Source organism: Jaculus jaculus, chromosome X (genome assembly GCF_020740685.1).
Source record: "Jaculus jaculus isolate mJacJac1 chromosome X, mJacJac1.mat.Y.cur, whole genome shotgun sequence".
In the NCBI taxonomy this organism is placed as follows: domain Eukaryota; kingdom Metazoa; phylum Chordata; class Mammalia; order Rodentia; family Dipodidae; genus Jaculus; species Jaculus jaculus.
In genome coordinates, this window is record NC_059125.1 from 42,552,862 (window position 1) to 42,558,541 (window position 5,680).

Below are 5,680 nucleotides of genomic sequence, written 5' to 3' on the forward strand. Positions count from 1 at the left end.
CTATCCTTCCTAGGAGTGAGGAGGAGACCTCATGACTTCTCCCTATATTGCCTCTGCTGACATCTATGGGTGGTGGCCTCTTTACTACTCAGCAGTAGTTCTGGGCTGCCCAGAACTCTTGGGTACTTCTATAGTACCCAAGTTGGATATTTGAGGCAAAAAGGAAACCCAGGAAGCTTGCTGCCTTGTCAAAGGTCCCTAGCCAGTCTTCCTCATCTCTACCTTTAGAGTCTTATTATGTTCATTTTATACCACTTTTTGTATTTTGAATGAGATTCTCCAGCCCAGAATGACCTGAAACTTACTCTGTAGCTCAAGATGACCTGGACCTCAGTGATTCTCCTACTTGACCTCCTAAATGCTAGAATGAAAGGTATGAGTGCCCTACCAACTCAGGCCCAGCTAAACTCAGGGTTTTTGTTTGTTTTTGTTGTCTTATTGGTGTTTTTTTATTTTCTCACACACTGGATTAAAAATATTGTTAATATTGTCTTCTCTCAGTCATCCTTGGCACTTTAGGTACTGTGGGTTATCATGCAGACGTGGCCAAGTCCAAGAACTATACCATGCAAACCAATTCTGAAAATGGCACAAAAATGGCATCAAAAATCCTGGAACACAAAGGTATGAATCCCTTAACAAGGTCAATCCCAAATTATTCCTGAAGAACATACATTTCTCCAAGAAAAAGAAGGGCCTGAAGAACATGCAGATCCACAATGCAAAGGCAATGAGTGCTCAAGCCAAAGCTATCAAGGCCCTTGGAGGTTAACCTAGGCAGGTTAAGCCCAAGACCCCAAAGTTTCCTAAGCACAATGTCAGCTGGCTTGCTTTCATCACCCACCACTAGCTTGGGGAACAGTTTCCTACCTACACCAAGAACAGCAGACTTTGCCATCCAAAGGCCAAGACCCAAAGCAAGGCCCAAGCCACAGCTCCAGGTCAGGCCCAGACCTAGGCTGCAGCCTCCACTCCAGCTCAGTCTCCCAAAGGCGCCCAGGCCCCCATGAAGACCCAATACTAAAGACTCTGTCCACCAATATGAAGACAGATGGGCTGGTGTGATTCCCCTGGCTGTTTACATATAGCTGGTGTCCTGTGCTGTTTCTACAAATAAACTCAAGGCAGGATCTGCACATATATATTTTAATACAATAGAGTGTCAAATATAAAACCTGCTGTTAGGGCTGGAGAGATGGCTTAGCAGTTAAGCGCTTGCCTGTGAAGCCTAAGGATCTTGGTTCGAGGCTCAATTCCCCAGGACCCACGTTAGCCAGATGCACAAGGGGGCACATGCATCTGGAGTTTGTTTGCAGTGGCTGGAGGCCCTGGCGTGCCCATTCTCTCTCTCTCTCTCTCTCTCTCTCTCTCTCTCTCTCTTTCACACACACACACACACACACACCCTAAGCTAGCATCCCCGCGTTATAAACCATGCCAAAACTTAATGGCATAAAATAGCAAGCATCCGTTAGCTTGCTATTCTGTTAGTTCTGCTAGTCTCACCAGGGATCACCTGTGCATCTGTGATCAACTGGCATTTGATGGCCTCACTTACCTGTCTGGGAGTTGGCTAGCATGGTCTGGGGCAAGAGAGATGTTTGGGCCAAGAGTCTCCATGCTCCAGCAGGCCTACTTGAACTCACGAACAATGCAATGGGCTGCAGGATTCCCAGGAAGAGCAAAAGAGGAAACAGCAGGCTCAGGGCTCAGCCTCACTCCACTACTCTATGGTCAGAGCAGGTGGCAAGAGCCAGATTCAAGCGGCTGAGGTACAAACTCTACATCTCTACATCTTATTTGTGGGTATATGTATATGTGGCATGCATTTGTGTATGCATATTCCTATGTGTGTAAGCATGTACATATATGTGCATGTGCATGGGGAAGTTGTTATCTTCAGGAATGCTGTTCACCTTTTTAAAAAATATATTTATTTATTTGCAAGGAAAGAGAGAGGGAGGGAGAGAATGGGCACACCAGGGTCTCTAGCCAGTGTAAACAAATTCCAGATACATGCACCTCTTTGAGCATATATGGCTTTACGTGGGTACTGAGGAATCAAACTCAGGTCATTGGGCATTGCAGGCAAGGACCTTAACTTCTGAGCCATCTCTCCAGCCCATGCCCACCTTTTTTTCCAATTTTTTTTTTTTTTTTTTTTTTGGTTTTTCGAGGTAGGGTCTCACTCTAGTCCAGGCTGACCTGGAATTCACTATGGAGTCTCAGGGTGGAATTGAACTCACTGCGATCCTCCTACCTCTGCCTCCCGAATGCTGGGATTAAAGGCGTGCGCCACCACGCCCGGCTGCTTTTTCCAAATTTTTTTACAAAATTTCCATGATTATAAAAAATATCCCATGATAATACCCTCCTTCCCACCACTTTCCCCTTTGAAACTCCAGTCTCCATCATATCCCCTCCCCATCTTAATCAGTTTCTCTTTTATTTTGATGTCATGATCTTTTTCTCCTCTTATGATGGTCTTGGGTAAGTAGTGTCAGACACTGTGAGGTCATGGATATACAGGCCATTTTGTGTCTGGGGGGCACATTGTAAGGAGTCCTACCCTTGTCAGGCACTGTGAGGTCATGGATATCCAGGCCATTTTGTGTCGGGTGGGGGGAGCACATTGTAAAGAGTCCTACTCTTCCTTTGGCTCTTACATTCTTTCTGCCACCACTTCCACAATAGATCCTGAGCCTTGGAAGTGTAACAGAGATATTGCAGTACTGAGCACTCTGTTCACTTCTTTCCAGCACCATGATGCCTTCTGAGTCATCCCAAGGTCACTGCCACCTGAAAAGAGAAGATTCACTACCAAAAGTGAGAGTAGCATTAATATAAGTGTATGAACATTAAGAGAAGTGCTTACCACGTTCCCAACTTTTTTGAGACAGAGTCTCTCATTGGTTTGAACTTACCAAAAGGCTAGACTGACTAGCCAGCATGTCCCAAGGATCTTCCCGTCTCTGCCTCCTTGACACTGGAATAGTAGAATTGTTTGTTTTTAATCAGCAGTTAGCAATAGGGAGAAGTACCATTGTTCCACCTTTCAGAATCAGAAGTCAGAATCATTTTATTCATTCTCTTTCCCTTCTTAAACAATGAGCCATGTGTTGGCAAAGATTGTTTTGTTCTTGAGCATTGCTGTATCCTCTGCTGTTAACATAGTGCCTCACATGCAAATGATGACTTACAGATCTGGAAAAATGAATCAGTATTTCATCAAGAAAAGGCAAGTTTTACAGTTTTTTTCGAGGTAGGGTCTCACTCTAGCCCAGGCTGACCTGGAATTCACTATGGAGTCTCAGGGTGGCCCCGAACTCACTGCGATCCTCCTACCTCTGCCTCCCAAATGCTGGGATTAAAGGCGTGCACCATCACACCAAGCAGGTTCTATTTGTTTTGCAGAATTCCCTCTTAAGCATAGAGATAGAACCAAGAAGGTATAAAAAGTACACACACACACACACACACACACACACACACACATGATCAATTGAATTTGGGAAGGCTGTAGCACATACTGCTGGAAATTTATAAAGCCCATTTGTTTCCTATAGGAGGAGTAGAGTGAAGAAACTTGCTTAAGTGTGTTTGACCCAAATAGACTTGACCATAGACTCTCATAACCCCTATTAATCTTCATAGGTTAGTAGAACCCATGTGACTCAGGTCAGAAGTTCTGTTCACAGGGATTTTGTTGTTTCTCTCTCTCATATTATAGTTTAGAGAGTATATTATTTACTAGTATTCAAAGAAGGTACAGTTCTCAAGAAAATGATTGTCTTAACCTTTACTATAAGTCTTCTCATCTTAGTTTGAGAGCTTGTTTGGAGGTTCTAGTGGGGGAACGCAGCTACTCGTATACCCTTGACCGAAGACCGGTCCTCCTCTATTCGGGGAAGGTCGTCCTCTTCAACTGAGGGTGCAGTTTCGGGAGGGACGCACATGGAGTGGTGAGGGAGGAAGGGGACACCCGCCTAGCCAGCCAGATCAGCCGAATCAACCCTGGCGATCAATGGGGTGACAGATGTCGCAGCCAGATCGCCCTCACATCCTTCCCATCTTAGTTTGGATTCCCCAGAAGTTGACCCCCCCCCCAAATAGGAGTGTGAGCGCAGATTTTGTGTGCAAAGAGAGAGGTCATTTCAGGAAATACTGGTGGAAGAGTTGGAGAGTGATACAAGGAAGAGAAGAAAGCTAAAAAAAAAAAAAAAAAAAAAAGATGTCACATGTTACCTACCATTATGGGCAAATGAAGTTTCATTCCACTGGGGGACTCAAGAAGCCAGTGTAAAAGGTATTTTGGGGTTGTGCAGTTACACACACACACACACACACACACACTCCAGAGGCAGGAAGTTAGGGTATTTATCCTAAGCTGACTCTCAGCTTTAACTGAGGGCTGCTCCCAGGGAGTTCACTCTGGCACTTCCTGCCTGCCCTGGCCATGGCTGAGAGAAAGAGCACAAGCTGTGAGCCACGGTCTCTGCAGTCGAAGTGCTGGAAGCATGAGTGCCAAGGGGCTATAAATGGACCAATGTCAGAATCTGCCAAGTCTCTGAATTTTAAACGTGTTTTTCCTAGCCTCTTCTTGGCTCCAGTGTTGTTAAATATACAGTCCTACTAGTAAAATATTTTGAAGATACTGAAGCAAGCCATTGATTTTTATTTTTTTTAAGTCCAAGAATTCATCTGAATATGATCAAGTTGGCTGCAGTAAGATGGAAAGGCTGGGAGGGACTGACCACTGAAACTATACCCCACACAGATGCTAGTGAGCCAGACATAGCTGTAGGGAGGTAGTACCACAGACCCAGCTTCTAGGTTGAGAGCAGTCCAATGCAGCCAAAAGCCCATAACGTCTGATTACCATGATGAAGGTCATCTCACCATGCAACATAGGCAGCATTAGAAAGACCAAATCTGGGGCTGGGGCTGAGGAGATGGCTCAGTGGGTAAAAGTGCTTGCAACCATGGTGTGGCAATCTGAGTTTGGAATCCTGGATCCCAAATAAAAGTCAGATGCAGTAACAAGCACCTGAAATCCCAGTGTTCCTAAAGTGAAATGAGAAATGGAGACAGGAAAATCCCCAGAAGCTCATGGGGTACCTAGCAGCAAATAAAAGGCCATGGCATGCCTCAAACAAGGCAAAGGTGGGGACTGACACCCAAGTTTGTCCTCTGGGGCTGGAGATATGACTCAGTGGTTAAGGCACTTGCCTACAAGGCCTAAGTATCCAGGTTCAATTCCTCAATACCCCCTAAAGCCAGATGCACAAACAAGGTGGCACATGCATCTGGAATTCATTTGCAGTGGCTAGACAACCTGGCATGCACATATTCTCTCTATCTCCCTCCCTCTTTCTCTCTTTCTCAAATAAATAAATAAAATATTTTTTCTAAAAAGAAAACTAGCTATAAAAAGATTGTCCAAAAAAGACTGTCTTCTGACAACCACATATATCCCATGATACATACACACCTGCACTCACATATACATACATACATATTTTTTTTAATTCTAAAGAAAAAGTAAAAGAAAGGTCAAAGTTGCGTGAACAGAATGTCCTTAGAGGTGCTCAGCATGCCTGATAGGATTCCAGAAACAGGTCATGCCTAGAGAGCCAAGGAGACCATAGACAACGGGTGAGATTCACCTAGTTCCAGTAGT

General features: G+C 44.7%; 1 pseudogene; it reads left to right on the forward strand.

Annotated features, from left to right (window-relative positions):
* The first annotated feature begins 366 nt into the window (after positions 1-366).
* On the forward strand, positions 367-1,024 carry LOC101601652 (annotated as a pseudogene).
* Positions 1,025-5,680: the final 4,656 nt, after the last annotated feature.